Below are 19,623 nucleotides of genomic sequence, written 5' to 3'. Positions count from 1 at the left end.
AGGTTTTCAGGCCAGGGACGGGGTGGCATGTCAGTCACCAACAACATGCTTGCTCCCACATCATTTTTTAAGAAAGGGAAAATCGCAGCAACATAACAACAATAGCCCATTCAGCTCCTTGAAAAGTAGTCATTTACACCTCTAATGCTATCGTGCTTTCAGACATCAAATTGCAAAAAGTTATGATTTTCTTGTCGGATGTAATGCTGTGCCAAAATACATGTTCAATACTGCATGCCAGGCCATGTCAAATATTACAACACAGTTTCAGCAGAGCTCTGGAGAAATTAACTCTTCTGAAATCTACCCATACAGAAACGTGAGCTTTTCTACTCCAAAACAAAGCTTCATTTTTAGAATTTTGAATTTCTAGATTTTAGAATTTTTAAGTAAATACATCCTTTGCCATGAGACAAGGCTTTAACATTCTTCTCAGTTTGGTAAAACTATAAAGCAAACTTATCTTAAACTACATCAGTCAACTTGTCATACAAAACGATTAAAAATAACTACAGGTGTAGTATCTTAATAGTTAACAGGCTAATTGTATGGTGTGATACTAATCCCAGCAGTAAGAAAGGTCCAGACTTGAATCTAAGCCTGTTAGCGGAACTAGAGAGAGAGTGTTGCAAGTGTTACAAATAGTCTACACTTTGGGAAGGAGCTACAAATCTCAAATTGTCCCTGATATACAAAGGAACAGCTCAGCATTTGTTTTAAAAAGTAAACAAAAAGGTAAATCTGTTTTTTCCCCTAACAAATCTCATAAAAAATGTTTGTTGAGCTTAACGAAGTTTGTCTTTTGTTTTCAGAAATGAATCCCCATTACTCATTTTCTTATTATTATCCTCAATGCTGTACTTTTCAAAATATGCATTTAGTAGTCTCCTGAATGTATTGATATGTTTTATTTTATTAGCAACTTATTGTAAATGTCTATTCTTACCATCTGATAAACAAAGTGGTAGCTCAACAATCTGAGGCACGGTTTTAGCTAGAATTTTGTGCACAGATACAGGGATTCAGTGTATGCGCCTGTAAAACAGGATGGTGCCCTTGAAGTGAATGGAAGTTGTTGGAATGTTATCCTCCATCCAACCTCCGGAACTTAAAAATATCCCACTGGTCTGTAAAGGTCACCTTCAGACAACCTCAAGCCACAGAAATTTTCAATATAATCTGGCGATATTCCAAAAGGGAAATACTGTGGATACTGGAAAGCTGAAATCCAAACAACATGCTGGAAATACCCAGCAGGTTAGGCAGCATCTGTTGACAGAGAAGCAGAGTTAACAGGTGGAATTTTCCCAGTTTAGTCCTTAGTGGATTAAAAAAGGAATCATTTTCAAGTTGGAAACCAGCTGACAACTATGACATGAGCATCTGAATACAGTACTGGTTCCCTGACCAAGTAGGGATATTAGGGATGAGGATTGCTGGTTGAAAGAAGGGTAAATAATGCATTAATTCTATCAAAATGGCCTGCTAATAAAAAGTAATTAAATGGTTCACCACTGCTTGGATTTTGTTTGATGGTACAATAATTACAGGAAGGGAGAAAAAATAAACCCGTCATCCCCCAAAAAACACCCACCTCTCTCACACTTACTTGGAAGATGGACTGTCGAGGGAATGCTGTGATGTAATGGGAGGAATAGGTCAGCCCGTCAAACAAGGCAAAAGTGAGGACTATCGGTGCTGGAGATTAGAGTTGAGAGTGTGGTGTTGGAAAAGCACAGCAGGTCAGGCAGCATCCGAGGAGCAGGAGAATTGACATTTCGGGCAAAAGCCCTTCATCAAATTCCTGCTTTTGCTCGAAACATCAATTCTTCTGCTGCCTGACCTGCTGTGTTTTTTCAGCACCACACTCTCAGCCGGTCAAACAAAGCAGGTGTGGATGGAAGAGGCTAGTAAATTTCCAACAGGGGTGAGGTCCCTTCAACTCCGAGGCAGTGCTCCAGGAGATCCCAATTGCTTTAATTTATTTATGAGTGAGCTTTAAGTGATAGCACAAACAAATTATGTACAAAACTGTAATCAGATTAATGCACCTACTTTCTAATTTTAACATGTTCATCTGTTAATATTTTTCCAGAAACTTTTTATTCAGCAATCATATCTCTATATAAAGCAAATTATACATATAATTTAGAACAAGTATATTTGTCAGACAACAACAAGCTTCAAAAGCAGTGATTTATTCCAATTCTCAATTCTACATTAGGGGTATTGGGAGGACTCATTACATAATGCTCTGGAAGAGACTTATTGGCATTGTTAAGTTCTGGTCAACTTCCAGACAAAGGTTTTCCCACTTGGTTATTTAAGTACGAAAACAGCAGTATGAGGAAGGAAATACAATTCCAACATCCGTTCAATTATTTGATACAGAGAAGAAAAATACACATTTCCTTAACCCATGCCAAGCATGAGAAGAGGAACATTTATTGATATTACATGAGTCTATTTACTGAAATACTTTTAAAACCGGTTAACCTTTTCATCTGTCAAAGCTCTTATCACAAACACAGCATTGGACTGATGTCATTTCACCCACAATTGTTGAATTTTGTAAATTACCTTCCTACTCAGTTTAATTACTCTGCTGCAAATTTTTAAAAGCTTCATTCACCATTGTAAGAATGAACATAGGGCTCTCGAAGGTGGGTGTAAAAACTTCACAGAACAAAATAGTATGGTTCTCTGTATTTGGAGAAGATAACTGATGTCACCAAATCAAAACAACATACAACTTCAGAAGCAAAAGGCCTTGCAGCTACAATGCATGAAAAATTGCATTAGAAAGAATATATTTATTTTAGGACTACTTAAGGACTTTTGGAAGGATTTGAATATGCAAAACAAATATTGCAGTACTAGAATAGGAGGGTAAAGTAATATAGAGTTAGATAAATTATTTTCAAAATTCAACCTACTTTTGGTGTAAAAAGACAAAGGAAAAAATATTGAATCTTTCACAAAGAAACCTCTCTTACATTAAAGTATGTGCTCCTTATCAAATACCCATTCACCCCCGAGCTTAGAAAAGGCCTTTGTTGATTTTTAAACATTGAGGCTAAAATGGAAAAACATCCTATTGAATGCTATATCAATATAAATTCTGTAACCTTGATGTACTCTTTACCCAATTACTAGCTGGCAAAGCATAAAGACATATCATTAAAAAAACATGCATTATCATAGAATCTTAAAGCCTACAGGAAGTCAGCAGACTTGATGTACTGTTCAAGTGAATGAATAATTACATTTTCAACTCTAGAAACTATACATTATTCCATATCCATTTAGGTTGCACTGTCAATTGAATAGTTAACTTTGTGCACTATAGTAAGAATGGCATTTGACAAAGATCATCAGCCATTCTATCAACTGTCAAATTCATTAGCAGCAAATTTTTAAAAACTATTCTTTATTCATAAGCACAAAAGGTACCAAATCATCATCAGTTGGTTCAAAGTTTTTATGCTTGCAACTTGTGGAAGTCAGGTTAATGTCCCCATTTCTATTTTCTAAAGGCCCAATAAGAAATGTTATTGGCTTTTAAAAGCATGTATAGAATTCAATAATAATCAAAGCAGATATTGCCTGCTTCATACCAAAGAATAACTCAGGGAGTGCAGGTTGTTGCTCAAGTACTTCACTTGAAGGTGGATTTAGACTGGAAGGGGAACCTGAAAAGAATGTGGACCAGTTCCTATTGGAAGGAAAATTATTCAGAAGTTTGTTTTTTAAACAAAAAGTTTAAAAATAGAAAATTCCAGATGGCCTACACCATACAATATTGAAGGAGACAGCAGAAATATTAACCATAAATTTGAGCACTTGAGCTTTGGCAAGAAACTAAAAGGTGATAAATGTCATACTGTGATTTATAAAAAAGAAAGCCACACACAGAGTAACATGTGGATTAACTTACTGTGTACAAAACTCTTTAACATAGATTGAAATTAGCAAACATGCAAAATGACATGGACAACGAGAATAGATTTGTAAAGACCAGATTGTCTTTTAATGTAACTGAATATTTTTAGGAGATCAGATAATGCATACATAAAGCCAATGTGGTGGATGCATTTGTGTGAACTTGCTGGAGTCAGAAACTGCAAAACAAGACACTTATTGCAAAGGGGACACTTTGGTATTAAAAGGAAACTCAAGACTATGAATAGAAACATGAGTAAATTTTGCAAGTCAGAGAGAGACAGGTAAATTCACTTTCTTCAAATTGTGGAGAATTGTGGTAGAATGTGAAAATCAGAAGGCAGCTAAATAACTTACATATTCCTCTGTACAACTGCATCCTTTAACTTGGAAGTTTTTGTCAGTCCCAACTAAAACAAAGTTCAATTTTAAAATTGGTGTATACAAAACTGTGACTTACAATATACACTTCGTAAAGCATTTTTCTATATTCTGAATTGACAATAAATTATGGGATATATTCATTATGTTTGTTTATTAGTTTTTATCTCCAGAAAGACAATAGTTTATTGGCATTCTTATTACACCAAGCTATGAAATGGCAATTTGCTTACGCTTAAAGTGGTCAATAGTTAAAATTTTTATTCAGCAAATAAGCCACATAAAATAAGATCTTTCATTATTGGTATAAATGTTTAGTCTTTGGTGTCCAAACTTGGATGAACACCAAACAGGAAGAGCTACTTTTAGATCTAAATTGCTGGAAGTTTCTATAGCCTAAGCAGACTTTGACTATTAGATAATCACATCATTATTGCACTGTAGGATTTCCTGAATAACTTGGAACAACACAAAATGCTGTTATTCACTGATGTCAACAACACAATATTATAGGAGCTGAAGCAGTTAGTGAGAGACAGACCTTTAACACATTAGTGACATTTCTTGACCTCCTCTCAGTCAGGAAAAAACACTGATTTGTGGCTGAACATCCACCTGTTTTGCACGTTGCCCCACTGAAATCATTGTGCTGTACTACATCCTGCATTCCTGACTGCCTCAAATCAAATCCCTAGCAACACTGCGATAAAAATCAAGATTTAACCAGCAAGAAATCTGATACTTTGGGAATGAGGAATTTTGCCCAACAAAATCTAAGCATAGGATTACATGTTGTATTCAAATGGCTTAAAGTATCAGCATAGTTATCAGATTTTCCTGAAGGAGCAAGCCAACATTTTTTCTGAACTGAGAAGTTGAGTTTGTTTAAAATCGCTTGAAATGTGAATGATAATTATTGAAATGATACATGCCAAGACCTATATCTGAATGTAGGAACTAAAACTAAAATCATCCCCCATCCTATTTTCCTGCTCAAGACCAAAAAATCATGTACGCATTTGTTTGTTGGGTATAGAACCTTTTGGGTAACAAAATCAGAAAATCAAGACTGATTCAGAATTAAAATGATCAGGCCTATTTTTGACATCTCCCTTTTGGCACCATGAATGGGGCTGCCTGGAATGATAATCTTTAATTATCATGAGTGCATCCCATAATATTAAACAATACCAGAGTTGGTAAGCTCAGTTAGGTGGATGGATGGATTAAAATTCAGAAAAACACCAACAGCACAAGTCCAATTCCTGAGATAACCATGAAGGACTCTTCTTCTGAACCTCTCCCTTTGCCTGTCGTATGGTGACCCTCAGGTTAAATCACTACCAGTTGACTCTGTTTAGTGAGAGAGCAGCCCTATGGTCCAGTTGGACTATGATGGCTTTATCTTTATTGAACAGTAACCACAGAGGGCCAGATAAACCAGAGTTAGGTTCAATCTGAGATTTAAAAAAACTGAGGAAATTAATAGAACTGGCACTGAGGCAGCCAAAGACTTAGCTCTTCCCAACATTTAAGTGGAGGAAATTCAGAATTAGTGCTACATAGAACACCATAAGGTGATGGAGAGGTAAGACAATAAGACCAGAAGACACCGAAGCAGCAGTAGGCTATTCAGGCCTTCGAGTCTGCTTTGCCATCAACGAGATCATGGTTGGTCTCATCACCCCCAACTCCACTTTCCTGTCTTCAAAACCGTTGATTTCCTGACTGATTTAAAAACCTCCCTGTTTCAGCCTTGAACATACTTAATGGACCAATTTTAACAGTCCTCTGTGGCAGAGAATTTCACAGACTCACAATCCTCAGATAAGAAAGTGCTCCTCATCTCAATCTTATGTGTGAACCCTCACTCTTAGATGATGCCCTCTGATCCTAGATTCTCTGCAACCTATTTGCATCTAGCCTGTCAATTCCTTGAAGAATCTTGTAAGTTTCAACAAGATTGCCTCCCATTCTTCAATATTCTGAGTACAGCTCCAATCTGCTCAACGCTCCTCATGGACAGTCCCTCTAGACCTGGTATCAGCCAAGCGAACCTTCATCCTCTTCCTGCAACCACCCACCCCAAGAAATCCAGCCCTCCCAGACATTATGTTTATGTTTACTCTGGGTCCTCCGCAACCATTTAATCCTGGGGCTCCGAGGAGGTTGCTTTTTTGATAGTAACCATGGCCTCCTCTGTGGTGCTGCTGACCAAAGCACAATAGCTGTTGGCTTCTGATTAGCCAGCAGCACTTACTGGCTGGGACTTCTGACCCCCACAGTCTAGATTCCAGAATCATAGAATTGTTATGGTGCAGAAGGACACAATTTGGCCCATTAAACCTTCACTGGGCTCTTCAAACAAGCATCATTACCTAGTCATCTTATTACCTCGGCTTTGAGGGAAGGCCTGTTGGGGATGTCACCACAGCCCGATTGGTGTATGATCTAGCAGTATCGCTCTCTCGCCAGCTCTCCAGCTGAAAGGCAAGAAACCTCAATGCCTCAACAAGCTATGCTCTGATAAACACATTTATTAAGTTTCAAAACCTTCCTATCCACATACAATATAAAGTATCTTATTATGCATTTCCTTTGTAGGAATTCTGCTATCACTGAAATAGTTTTCCTGTTGCACATGTAACAATTTCTGTTGATGAATACCAATCTGTGCGATGTGTCAGTTTTACTGTTTGAGTTAATCCAATTCCAATAAATACTTATGTTTAATGTTAAATTCCCAGTCATTTAAATAATTGTAAATTTGTGTATTTTAGACATGTTACTGAATTGGCGCTTGCATAATGCAACATTGTCATACTTAGTGTTTAAAATAAGTTTTATGTTATATTTTTCATATGAAAACAAAGTTATATCAGCTTTTAAAAATATATATAATACATTTTCCCAAATTTTTGGAATGAATTTTTCAAATTCTTGAAAAAGCACCGACATTCTTGCATTGGATTATGGGATTAAAATGGAAAGAATGAATCTGCTGTAAGGCCCAGTTTATATTTAAGCAGATCTAGAGCTAAAGTAAATCTCCTGTGAACTTAAACAAACTCAAAAGCAGTGTAGATGTCAAGCTGGAAAGTATACCACACATACTCAAAGTGGCAAAGCTGATTTCACTGCAAAGTCTCAATCTGAATGCAGCTTTAAATGTTAAAAAAACATGAAATTTCAGGGCAGCTCTTCAAATGACAATGCCCTACTAAATGGCTGTTAACTACAGAAGTTTAAAAAAAAAGACTTTTTTTGACATACTTAAGCATTCCAAGTGTTCAGCTGCCCTAGCCAGCATTGTACTTCACAAATTTCCTTCCACTAAATTCTCATTTCAAAACCACTTGATAAATGACACAAGTACACAGCTTACAGCAAATTACAGCCAATAGTTTCAAATAGAAATTAAGATATTTAAACAAAACTGCTTGTGACTTTTGGAAATTTGCCACATGCAGTTCAAGGCATGCAATGTAATGACAGCAATTCATTTCGGAAGTCTGGATTAAAATCTAACCAGACATTTTTGACGTTACTAACTTAAGAGCTAGTGTTTGCAGACATAACCACAATATAACTTCCAGTTCAAGCGAACTGAACTGAAACTTTTTTAGTTAAAAAATAAAATGCGTAAGTTGCTTTCATTGGAATGCAAGGGCAGAGATTTCCTTCTCAGCAACATCTCTATGCAAGGACCAGAAAACAGCTGCAAACCTGAAAGGAAAACAAAGATGCAGTGATCACTGGATCATCCTGGCATGTGCAACAGCAGTAGCAGGACCAGGCACCTATTGTGCATGGTGCCCTGTGAGAAAGGAAACATGAAGCAGTAGGTGAAAAATGTTTTCATTAAACAGCTCCAACTAATTTGAAACAAAAAACCAGAAATTGCTAGAAAAGCTCAGCAGGTCTGGTAGTTCTGAGAAAGGTTCACTGGACCGGAAACTTTAACTCTGATTTGTCTCTACAGATGTTGCCAGGCCTGCCGAGCTTTTCCATCATTTTCTGTTTTTGTTTCCGATTTCCAGCATCCACAGTTCTTTTGGCTCAACTAACTTGAGTCACTTACAAATGTTCCATTCTCTAAAAGAAACGTTTCAATGCGTCATTGTTATGTTTTGGCATATAAAGAAAGGCATAAAAGAAATTTACACATATCTAGCCTGTGAACAAACAGTTGAAGCAACATAGTGCTGAGATAGGCTTGAGGCATGTTTCATTCCATAAAATGGTAAGGTTCAGAAGCAGAATTAGGCCAGTCAACCCATCAGGATTGCTCTGCTATTTGATCATGGCTGATGTTTCTCAACCGTATTCTCCTGATAACCTTTCCATCTGCTTACTATCAAGAACCTATCTACCTCTGTCTTAAACGACACTCAACGATTTGGCCTCCACAGCATTCTGTGGCAATGAGATCCACAGATTCACTATCCTCTGGTTGAAGAAATTCCTCTTCATCTCAGCAGATCCAAAGCTTTTTGAAGTAAAAAGGGGTTAAGTAGTTATGGAAAGTGGATGGGTAAATGGGAATCAAATTAGCAATTATAAAGGTTTAGCCTTTCAGAGGAGTAGACTTCAATTAATTTGAAGATGCTTGATAATACTTGCAATGTTAATGGCAAACACAGTGAATACTGCTACAAACATTGGACTTCATCAGAAGATCATGTTTCAACGTATCTCCATTAATTTAAGGTAAACTTGAGAATTCCAGAGACAGGTCATTGTGATCGGATTGCTTTGGGTAAAACTCAAACAAAAACCTGTTAGAATCAGTGAGTTCTTTATATTTGGCGAAAGGGAGTACTGCAGATACTGGAGGTTAGAGTCAAGAGTGTGGTGCTGGAAAAGCACAGCATGTCAGGCAGCATCCAAGGAGCAGGAAAATCAAAGCTTCGGGCAAAAGCCCTTCGTCAGAAATGATTCTTTATATTGCTTCACTATGACTCATAGCTAGTAGAGGAGCAATTTAAGCGGGTTTTGAGAAGATTTGTAGCTCAGGTTGAGGTTTTGGATGTAGGTTGGCTCGCTGAGCTGGAAGGTTCATTTCCGGACATTTCGTTACCTAACTAGGTATGATCTTCAGTGGGCCTCAGGTGAAGCAAAGCTGAAAATTCCTGCTTTCTATTTTATATATTTGGGTTTCTTTGGATTGGTGATGTCATTTCCTGTGGTAAAGTCACTTCCTGTTCCTTTTCTCAGGGGGTGGTATGGGGGTCTAAATCGATGTGTTTGTTGATAGAGTTCCGGTTGGAATGCCATGCTTCTAGGAATTCTTGTGCGTGACTTTGTTTGGCTTGTCCTAGGATGGATGTGTTGTCCCAGTCGAAGTGGTGTTCTTCCTCATCTGTATGTAAGGATACTTAGTGAGAGAGGGTCATGTCTTTTTGTGGCAGTTGGTGTTCATGTATCCTGGTGGCTAGTTTTCTGCCTGTTTGTCCAATGTAGTGTTTGTTACAGTCCTTGCTTGGTAGTTTTTCATTTCTGAGATGCCTTTGAAGTAGTGGAGAGTGGCTAGGGTTTCTGGACATGTTTTTTGAAATGACTGCCAGACTACTCAGACCCCTTGGCATCATGGTAGGCCACAAAACCACCAACACAGCAGAACAGCAGCTAATGGACCTTATACAGACAACAAGCAAAACTAATGTCATTTACAAACTACCATGCAAGAACTGTAACAAACACTACATTGGACAAACAGGCAGAAAACTAGCCACCAGGATACATAAACACCAACTAGCCACAAAAAGACATGACCCTCTCTCAGTAGTATCCTCACACACTGATGAGGAAGGACACCACTTCGACTGGGACAACATATCCATCCTCGGACAAGCCAAACAAAGACACGCACGAGAATTCCTAGAAGCATGGCATTCCAACCGGAACTCGATCAACAAACACATTGATTTAGACCCCATCTACCGCCCCGAGAAAAGGGGCAGGAAATGACATCACCAACCCAAAGAAACCCAAACATATAAATAGAAAGTAGAAATTTTTTACATTGTTTCGCCCGAGGTCCATTGAAGATGTTACCTAGTAGGGAAATGAACCTTCTAGCTCAGCGAGCAAACCTACATTCAAGAGTAGCAATTTGTTCGAGAGATACAAGGCAGAGAGGGGGTGAAGGATCTTGAAGAGAAAGACAAAACTAAAAATCAAGGCACACACTGCTTTAGAAAAGTGGGATCTTGTAAAAAATTTGTTTAAAAATTTTCAAAAGAAAGGGAACAGAACAGAACAGATTGGACTTTTGGAGATTTCAGGAGTTGTCAAGATGGGCCTTGCTTAGGACTTGGGCTGAATGGAATAACATTTAAGGACAATAGAACTTCCAACCTTATGGAACAGGCAGAAGTGAGCTGACTGGAGAGGACAGAGTAACATTGTCCTTATTCTTGTAATGTTGCACATCTGCCAGATTTGTCATTCACAACAAAAGGCATTGTAATATGTTTCAATTGTATTAGTTAATTAATTCAAAAGGTCCTTTTCCTTATTTTGGTGCATTAATCACCTGTTAAAGTGTGTTCTATGTTGATTCAATTTTTCATTACAATAGCAATCTTCATGAAGTCTTGTTGTTTGGTTATTTCTGCTAATTATTTGGGAAACTCTCGTCTTATAAAACAAGATCAGTTCCTAAAGGAATCGTAATAAAATTCTGATGCATTTGTGATTTGTAATAACATCTCTTAAGTATACGGTACAAGGATCCCCAGATTTAATATTTCATTTGAAAGATAACACTCCTTCAGTACTGTAATGAAATGTCTACTCAGATTATGTGGTCAAATCTCTAGACAGAGGCTTGGACCCACGGCCGGGAGCAGCGTGCAATGAGTCAGCATCACAGTGAAGTAGATGAGGAAGAGTGCAGTAAGTCAGCATCACTGTGAGCAAGAGATAGGAAAAACCTGCGCTTCTGAAACAGCACGAGAGAGAATAGAGACAGCTATTTCATAAAGATTGCATGAGAGGAGGGACAGCAACTTTACAAAGAGAATTGCGGACCTGCATGAGAAGGATAGTGACAGTAACAGATCAACACCAACAGGAGACAGCCTCTTCAATTCATGAAACTTACAAGATCTTAAGGAGGTTTCAGAAGGTAGATGTTGCTAAGCTGTTTCCTTGAGTGGGGACATCTCACTAGGGGATATAGTTACAAAATAAGGGGCCATTCATTTAAAACTGAGGTGCGAAATAATTTTTCTCCTCAGAGGGTAGTGAGCATCTGGAATTCTATACCCCAGAGATTTGTGGAGGCTAGATCACTTAAAGTATTTAAAGAGTGGGTAGATAGATTTGTGAAAAGTCTGCAAGTTGATAGCTATGCTGAGCTGGCACGAAAGAAGAGTTGAGACTTGGGGCAGATCAGCCACGATCTTGTTGAGTGACAGGGAAGGCATGAGGGGCTAAATGACCTACTGTGCTCCGACTTCTTATATTCTTATGATATTTTCACATTGGGGCAACTGCAGCTACCACTCAGATGAAGCTTGATACCCAAATCATTTTAGTATAAGACTATCTTTAACAAATTTAACCTTTCCCTACAGTGTGACAGAGATACTAAAAACATTATGAAAATGGAAATATAGCTTAAACAGAAGACATGACCCTTGGAAGAACGCTTTTTCCAATGTGTTTCCCTTAATTGAATCCAGTATCATCCCATCTGAGATGGAAAGAGAAGAACTCAGCTCTATTTATATACAAATCTGATTCATTCCCAGGTAAATAATTCTACAAAACAGCATTTATTATTAATATAATGCAAATACCAGCTTTATGAAACCAAGCAGGCTTTTAATCCCCTGACATCTGCTCTTCTCCTATCCATAACAATTGAAGTATCACACATTATTTGAATGTTCTATAGCAGTTCAACTTAGTAGGGAACATTTCTATTGTGACATGCACTTATACGAACAATGTGGAAGATGATTAAAATGTTATTTTCTCCCAGTTTGAATTATGGGCTTACTGGGAAACAGCTGCCGCCTTGCCCATATCTAGCAAATAAAGTCTTCCTAGCATGTGATTAAGGTTGCTATCTTCTGTAACTCAAGTAACGCAATACCAAGGTCTTGTCAATATGTCCCTATAAGAGGGATAACTGATATGTCCTCAAGTGCTCGGAATGAAATGGCTTCCTTGATGGTTAATGGGCTAGATTATACAGTTGTAAATTATGTCCAGAAGAGACAGCTAATCTAATTATCTCAGCCATTAGTTTAAGATGCTCTGGCAAGCTTATGATTCAAGCAAATGAAAACCCCAGCTGTTTCCCAATCTTAAGAAGATATCCTGTCAGAAGAAAGATTACCCCTAAGGCAAACGGAAAGTTTGCTGCTGTGGTTGAGTTTGGAATGATTCCAGCTGTATATTGTCCAGGTTTACCAGGTCTTCCAGTTGAACAGGGAACAGTGAAGGCTCCTTATTTCTGTAGAGAATTAACACTTCTTCTCTTCATCCCAGGAACAAGGCCAAAGAGTTTGTGGCATGTCTGCTCTTTACCAAGCAATGTGCTTTGGGCTCAGTCCATAGTGTGATGCCCCAGATGGATGCCAATTTCAGAGCACTTTGACTCATGCATATTTTTCAGATATGTAATCTTTTAGCATGGGGCTTTCAAAACTATGGGTCACAACCTCCAATATGATCATGAGAAAAAGGTTCAGGGGTTGCAAGTAGTGGCTGCCATGGCGATCTAACTGAATGCTAATACATAAAAGGCTGCTTTAAATCTGCTTGCCTTTTTTTTTTAAAAGAAGGTGGGTATGGCCTAACTGATTAATCTTGGAGGTCTGACTTCTGCTCTGAAAAAACCATTGAAAAGGTAGGTGCTTTATTAAAAACAAGCCTCAAGAATACCAAAAAAGTGCTCTCCTACAGTCTGATTAATTTTTGGGGCCACAACACTTTAAAGCCTTAAAATCATGTCACAGTGTGAAAAGTTTTGGGAAGCAATGTTTTAAAGAAAGCTCAAAGGATAGAGCAGTGGAAGAAATGAACTAGTTAGCAAACAGGTTGTGCTACTTTCCCACATTACAACAGTGAGACACTGCAAAAGTAATTAATTGGTCCTGACATGCTTTCGGTAATTCAGGAAAAGCATTATATAAATTGAAACAAAAATGTCTGTAGTTTTCTTGATGATCAGAAAGCACAAACTATTCATGGACAACAGATGTTCTTCAATTGTAGAGACAAGTACCAAATAGGATCAAAAGGTTTATTACATCTATTTGTTATTTTCATTAACTGGAACTTTTCTTTTGCCATTTCCCTAAAGCAAATTTTCATGCATCTACACCTAAATAACCCCAAAGAAGAATAAAGCAAGTAACTTTGATTTTGTCTCATTGATTCCTTGAGCTGATATTTTGAAGCCATCTTGTTTCAATATCACTTCATTATTTGATGTGACCTAAAGGAAAACACCCAAGAACTGCCTATTCTAATTTGTTATAAGTGTTGTTATAGTGTTCTATTTTGCTTTAATTAGTATTGTACACATTGCAATCTGAAGTTTGCTTCCTATTTAGGCTACAGACAAAGAGAGAGGTAACTGAACCAACACTGGTCAGATGTAAAGAGACAATATTATGGGGAAAAGTCAAAGGTTAGGAAAATTGAGAAGAGGTAAGTGTTGAGGGGATCTGGAGAGAAAGAGAGAGGTGACGAGATAGGGCAAACAAGGAGATATGAAAAAAAGGATAACAGAAGAGGAATGATGATAGGACTTCTAATTTAATAGGGTTTGGGGTTCTTTGAGGAGAAAGTGAGGTCTGCAGATGCTGGAGATCAGAGCTGAAAATGTGTTGCTGGAAAAGCGCAGCAGGTCAGGCAGCATCCAGGGAACAGGAGAATCGACGTTTCGGGCATAAGCCCTTCTTCAGGAATCCTGAAGAAGGGCTTATGCCCGAAACGTCGATTCTCCTGTTCCCTGGATGCTGCCTGACCTGCTGCGCTTTTCCAGCAACACATTTTCAGCTTTGGGGTTCTTTGCTAACTTCAGTCAAGTTGAAATGTGGCACAGTGATTAGAACTGCTGCTTCACAGACCAAAGTTCAATTCTAGCCTTGGCAACTGTCTGTAAAGAGTATGCACATTCTCTGCATGTCTATATGATCTTTTGGGTGCCACGGTTTCTACCCATAATCCAAAGATATGCAAGTTAGGTAGACTAACCATGGTAAATGTGGAATTATGGAGAGAGGATGGGGTCTCCAGGTGGGATGCTCTTTGGAAGGTCAGTGCAGACTTAATAGGTCGAATGGCCTCTTCCTGCACTGTAGCAATTCTTTGAAGAAACTGAGTGAATTACTATGAAAGGAGGATTTATGCCATGAAGTCCAGTAGATTTTACCATTGTATCTAATAGCATGATCAATAATGTGTCGGCATGAATAGAATGTATTCTCAACACAATTGTACAAAGCCACAAATACTCCCTCCACCACTTCTGCTCAGCAGGAGCAGTGTGCATGATGCACTGCAAAGATTCACTGAAAGATCCTGACACATCACTTTCCAAAACCATGGCCACTCCATTTAGAATGACAAGAGTGGCAGCTACATAGCAACAGCACCATCTGCAAATTCTTCAAGCCACTCACCATCCAGGCTTGGAAACATCACTGTTGCTTCAGTGTCATTTGGTCAAAATCTCCAGATCTAATCACAAACAGTACTAAGGGTCAACCTATTGCACATGGTCTGCAGTAGTTCAAGAAATTAGCTTACCAATGCCTTCTCAAGGGCAAGGATAGATGGTCAATAAACGCTGGTGCCACCAGTAACACCCATATCCCACAAACTATTCTAAAAAAATCCAGCTTTAGAGAAAAATCTCAAATCAAATGCAAAAGAATATTTTCAATAATGATGTTTCTACCCATTGAGAAAGCAATTCCCACTGAAATTTAGTTATCTTCTGTAATTTAAGAAGGTTCTGAAGGAAAGCAAACTGCAGAGTTTGACAACTTGTAACACACAATTGCTCATCTCCAATTACCTCATCTTAGACTGAAACTGGACACAAAAGTTCCAACTGAATGCAGTTCCTTATACACAGACAGACACACACTTGCACGCACACGCATGTCACAGGAGTCAGAACTGAGATTTTTGCTTGCTGGATCAACATCATAGAAAATATTTCCGAGCACCCTTTGGATGTTCCAGACAATGAAATTAAACCCAAAACTGGACGTTGATAAAAAAATAGATAAACAAACTTGCCCAGACACCAATATTAATCTATACCCATGTATCTTAAATTGAATACCCAAATAAATCCATCTTTTAGTAAGCCAAAAGCAACTTTTTTAAAGATATGTAGCAGTTTATAAATTGCAATGGGAAAATAAAGTAAAAGGCAACTTATTAAAAGGTAGACTGGGAGGCCTGTGTAGTGTAAAATCTGAACAAACTGAAAATCTGTTTGGAAGGATACCAAAATATTCAATTCATCCATCTGGTTAGGAATGCTATTTGCATTCAGATAAAACACACTTTAATTTTTCTTTTGACCATTTACCCTACTCTGATCTTATTTGCTGATACACTCTTATGTTTGTGTGTTCTATTCCTTCCACACTGATGAAAAGCAGGAAAAGGAACTAAACATTAGTGTTGAAGAAATATCACAATATTTACTTATAACCTCGAACCACACAAAGGAAATGTTTTACATTATATTTTCAATAGATGGCTGGTAACAAACTTATAAATATACATACAAATATATTCATACATTTCACATCAATTTGAAAGTTTTTCTAGACATCCCATAAAAGATCAAACTAAAACTTCAAAGATTTCCAAATCACATCTCTCTGAATACATTTGGTGTTACTTGAATGATCATTCTCATTAAACATGGCACTCCTTCCAGTCTTGCTTCAGGGCTAGGAGTGTCAAGTGATAAAATCAGTCTGTACAAGAAAGGAGCAACAGAGGTTTGTTACACAAAATATGCAAAGCAAAAAGAGCAAAAATACTATCTGTGACTTTTCAGGCATAACTTTTGGACAACCAATTGTACTCTACACTGATGTCGTGCCCTTCTGTGTAACAACTTATAACTTAGAATGACACAGTTCCTCCACATAGACAAGACTTTACAGACAAGGGGTACTGAAGAATAAAACATTTTAAAAATGACACAATAATTGAATAATACAAATAGCACTTTTTGTGAGAAAGCAGTCCAAGGCTCTTTAGAGTGGAAAAATAAGGTAAATAAGGAATGGATACTGTTAATGGATAGCGGCATCATTAGGGGTGATCAAAAACCTGATTGAAAAGTTGGGTTTTTTGACTTTTAATTTTAAAAAATCTTGTCAGAGTGAGAAAGGATGAGGCAGAAGACATTAATGCAAATGTGAACTACAGGCTCAACTACCAGTTGTGGGAATGGTGAATGGCAGAGATAAAGCAAGGTACCTAAAATGCCCCAGTTGGACAGCCTATGAGGGGGTAGTAAAGCTGGACATGGCAATGGTGGTAGGTAGAACAAGGCCATTGAAGATGAAGATATATTAAATGCATTCTTATGAGGATATATTGAATGTATTAAATCCAGTTACAACTGATGATAATCATAAAAAATGCAAAAGCCATCAAATTAAAATAAGTAGTGATTGTTGCAAAGAGACAGTAGAGTCATAGTCATAGTCATAGAGATGTACAGATGGAAACAGACCTTTTGGTCTAACTCGTCCATGCCGACCACATATCTTAACCTATTCTGGTCCCATTTTCCAGCACTTGGCCCATATCCTTCTAAACCTTTCCTATTCATATACCCATCCAGATACCTTTTAAATGCTGCATTTGTACCATCCTCCACCACTTCCTCTGGCAGCTCATTTCATACATGCACCACTCTCTGTGTGAACAAGTTACCCTTTAGGTCCCTTGTATTTCATTCCCCTCTCACCCTAAACCTATGCCATCTGGTTCTGGACTCCCCCACCCAAGGGAAAAAGACTATCTATTTATCCTATCTGTGCCCTCATGATTTTATAAACCTCTATAAGGTCATCCCTCAGCTTCCAGTAGACAGGATACTAAAAAAAAATTATATTGTCCCTGTGCAAAATATACTACTGTACCTATACCACAGTGTAAAATAGATGTTAGTTTAGTCATGTTGGGGTATTTCCAATTCTAAGGCAACATATCAAATAAGATTCTCCATGGCTTTATAAAAAAGCTGAAATTATTTTCCATATAAATCAGTTGGTGCAAGATCTAGAGCGCAATTCCAGTTAGTGTCATGCTAAATCTTTCTACAATACTTTTAAGGAAGAAAATCACTGAACTAGGTCAATAGATTCAATTAAGGAATTTGAATACAAGCAAGCCAAGTAGACAGATTAAATATTTAGAAAGAAGTACAAGATTGCCAGAACAAAACTGTAGGTATGGTGCAAGATTTCACAATCATTACCATACCAATGGAATGAAACCTGACGGAAGTTACTGAGCCATCTCTCAACTTCATGCTTCTCAGAAGCAGGTGTGTGTGGCTCAAACACCTTTTCTTGTAAATATACACTTTTCAAACTGAAAAACTGCTTTTCAATCTGGTTCATAATCTTGCACATGAGCCATTTTAATGGAACAATGCATTGGCTTACACATCATTGGCTCAGCTGACACTTTTTTTTAAATAAAAACATATCCTGCAAACTGAACACAGGAGTTTCAGGGACCATGCGCGGCATTCTAGGACAAGAAACTTAAACAACTGTAAATCTCCTTCCTTCCTTTCCTCTTCAAAGTAGTCAGTCAGTAACAGGGAATCTCTTCATGGGGGAAGCATGATGGGTCAGTAGCTCTCTTTCTCTACTTCATCCTGCACCCAACGTAGAAACAGAAAATACCACAGTTTGTAAATAGTTTTCATTAGAGTGTTAGATTGATTTAGAAATAAAGATTTGAACCTGCAATTCCAATTGAGAATTTTATTCCCATGCAAGTTTCTTTAGATCTTTATATCCAAGAAAACAGCAGTGTTCTGTTCACACTCACACAGTAGTGAAACACATACTAAAATATAGAACCATAACTACCAAATTATATGTGGTAGAGAAGTTTCACAGCTCCATCAAAAATAAAGGGCTACAGTATATGAGATTTTATCAAAATAGATTTAACACATTTTCAGTTGAAACTGTACGCTATAATTAAGTACAGTGAAATAACCTGTTTACAGTCTCAATCCAGTAACTAGTGGTCACTTTTATAACAGAATTGATCATAATTTATTTGCGATTTAATCATTGCAGTCTAACAACACTTGGATTCCAGCACAAGAAGTGATTTATTATGCATTCACAGTGAATGGCTTTGTTTCCCTTTCCTAGTTGCCCTCGAGAAGTTGGCAACAAGCTGCTATATTCAACTGCAACAGTCTGGGGAATGAAAACACTCCTATATTGCAAGTGGATGTACCAAGATCCTCCAACAATGCCAAGATTACAATACCACAGTGTGGATGGTGCAATTAATAATAACCACTGGTTTAAAGTGGTGAAATCTTAAATACACACAAAAAACTTCACTTCAACAAACTTTGTCACATTTCTGTATGGTTCATGGACATACCAGTGGTGACTATTTGGCTGGCCAGCCAACCAGCTCATCCAGCAGCCTCTGTAGTTCTTCTGGGGGTCACTTGCCCCTATTTCAAAAACAGTTCAGCTCCCTTCGACTAAAAATCAAAAGTTTCAAGCTTTAGCTCACAAAGTAGGATATTTTTCTGACTCTGCATACTGAAGCCAGAACAGAAATAAGGCACATGTTTAGTTGTCTTCCTTGGTGCCACACACAATTGCATTCTGCCTTGAAGTAAATGGCACTCATTCCCAACTCATTTAACTCATGCCCATATTTAGATCAAGGTTGTAACAAATTCTGCAGAGGGGGTGGGGTTGTCCTGTTAGTTAAGAATGAAATCAAATCTACGGCACTAAATGAAATAGGGTCAGATGATGTGGAGTTTGTGTGGCAACCACAAAGACAAAAAAAAGGGAGTTATGTACAGACTTCCCAGCAATGGTCAGGACCAGGGGCGCAAGATGTACCAGGAATTAGATAGGGCACATCAGAAAGGCAAGGTCACGGTGATCCTGGGGGAGTTCAATATGGAAATGAACTGGGTGAATTATGTTGCTGGTGGATCCAAAGAAAGGGAATTCATGGAATGCTTACAGAATGGCTTTTTGGAACAGCTTGTGATGGAGTCCACAAGGGAGC

General features: G+C 37.9%; 1 protein-coding gene and 1 long non-coding RNA gene across 2 annotated transcripts in view; one reads left to right on the top strand and one right to left on the bottom strand.

Annotated features, from left to right (window-relative positions):
- Window positions 1–19,623, bottom strand: part of egfra (epidermal growth factor receptor a (erythroblastic leukemia viral (v-erb-b) oncogene homolog, avian)) — a 275,969-nt gene that overhangs the window by 170,933 nt on the left and 85,413 nt on the right. The window lies entirely within an intron of this gene.
- On the top strand, window positions 694–18,864 carry LOC148149954 (uncharacterized). The gene is made up of 3 exons (XR_015757213.1): window positions 694–735; window positions 11,907–12,083; window positions 18,732–18,864. It is a non-coding gene; the product is annotated as an uncharacterized LOC148149954 (long non-coding RNA).

The sequence above is a fragment of the Chiloscyllium plagiosum genome, unplaced genomic scaffold (genome assembly GCF_037043375.1).
Source record: "Chiloscyllium plagiosum isolate Xiang-an unplaced genomic scaffold, Cpla_swu_hap1 HiC_scaffold_5, whole genome shotgun sequence".
Taxonomy (NCBI): Eukaryota; Metazoa; Chordata; class Chondrichthyes; order Orectolobiformes; family Hemiscylliidae; genus Chiloscyllium; species Chiloscyllium plagiosum.
The sequence above is the reverse complement of the archived record's forward strand: the minus strand, read 5'-3'. Positions and strand labels throughout refer to the sequence as shown.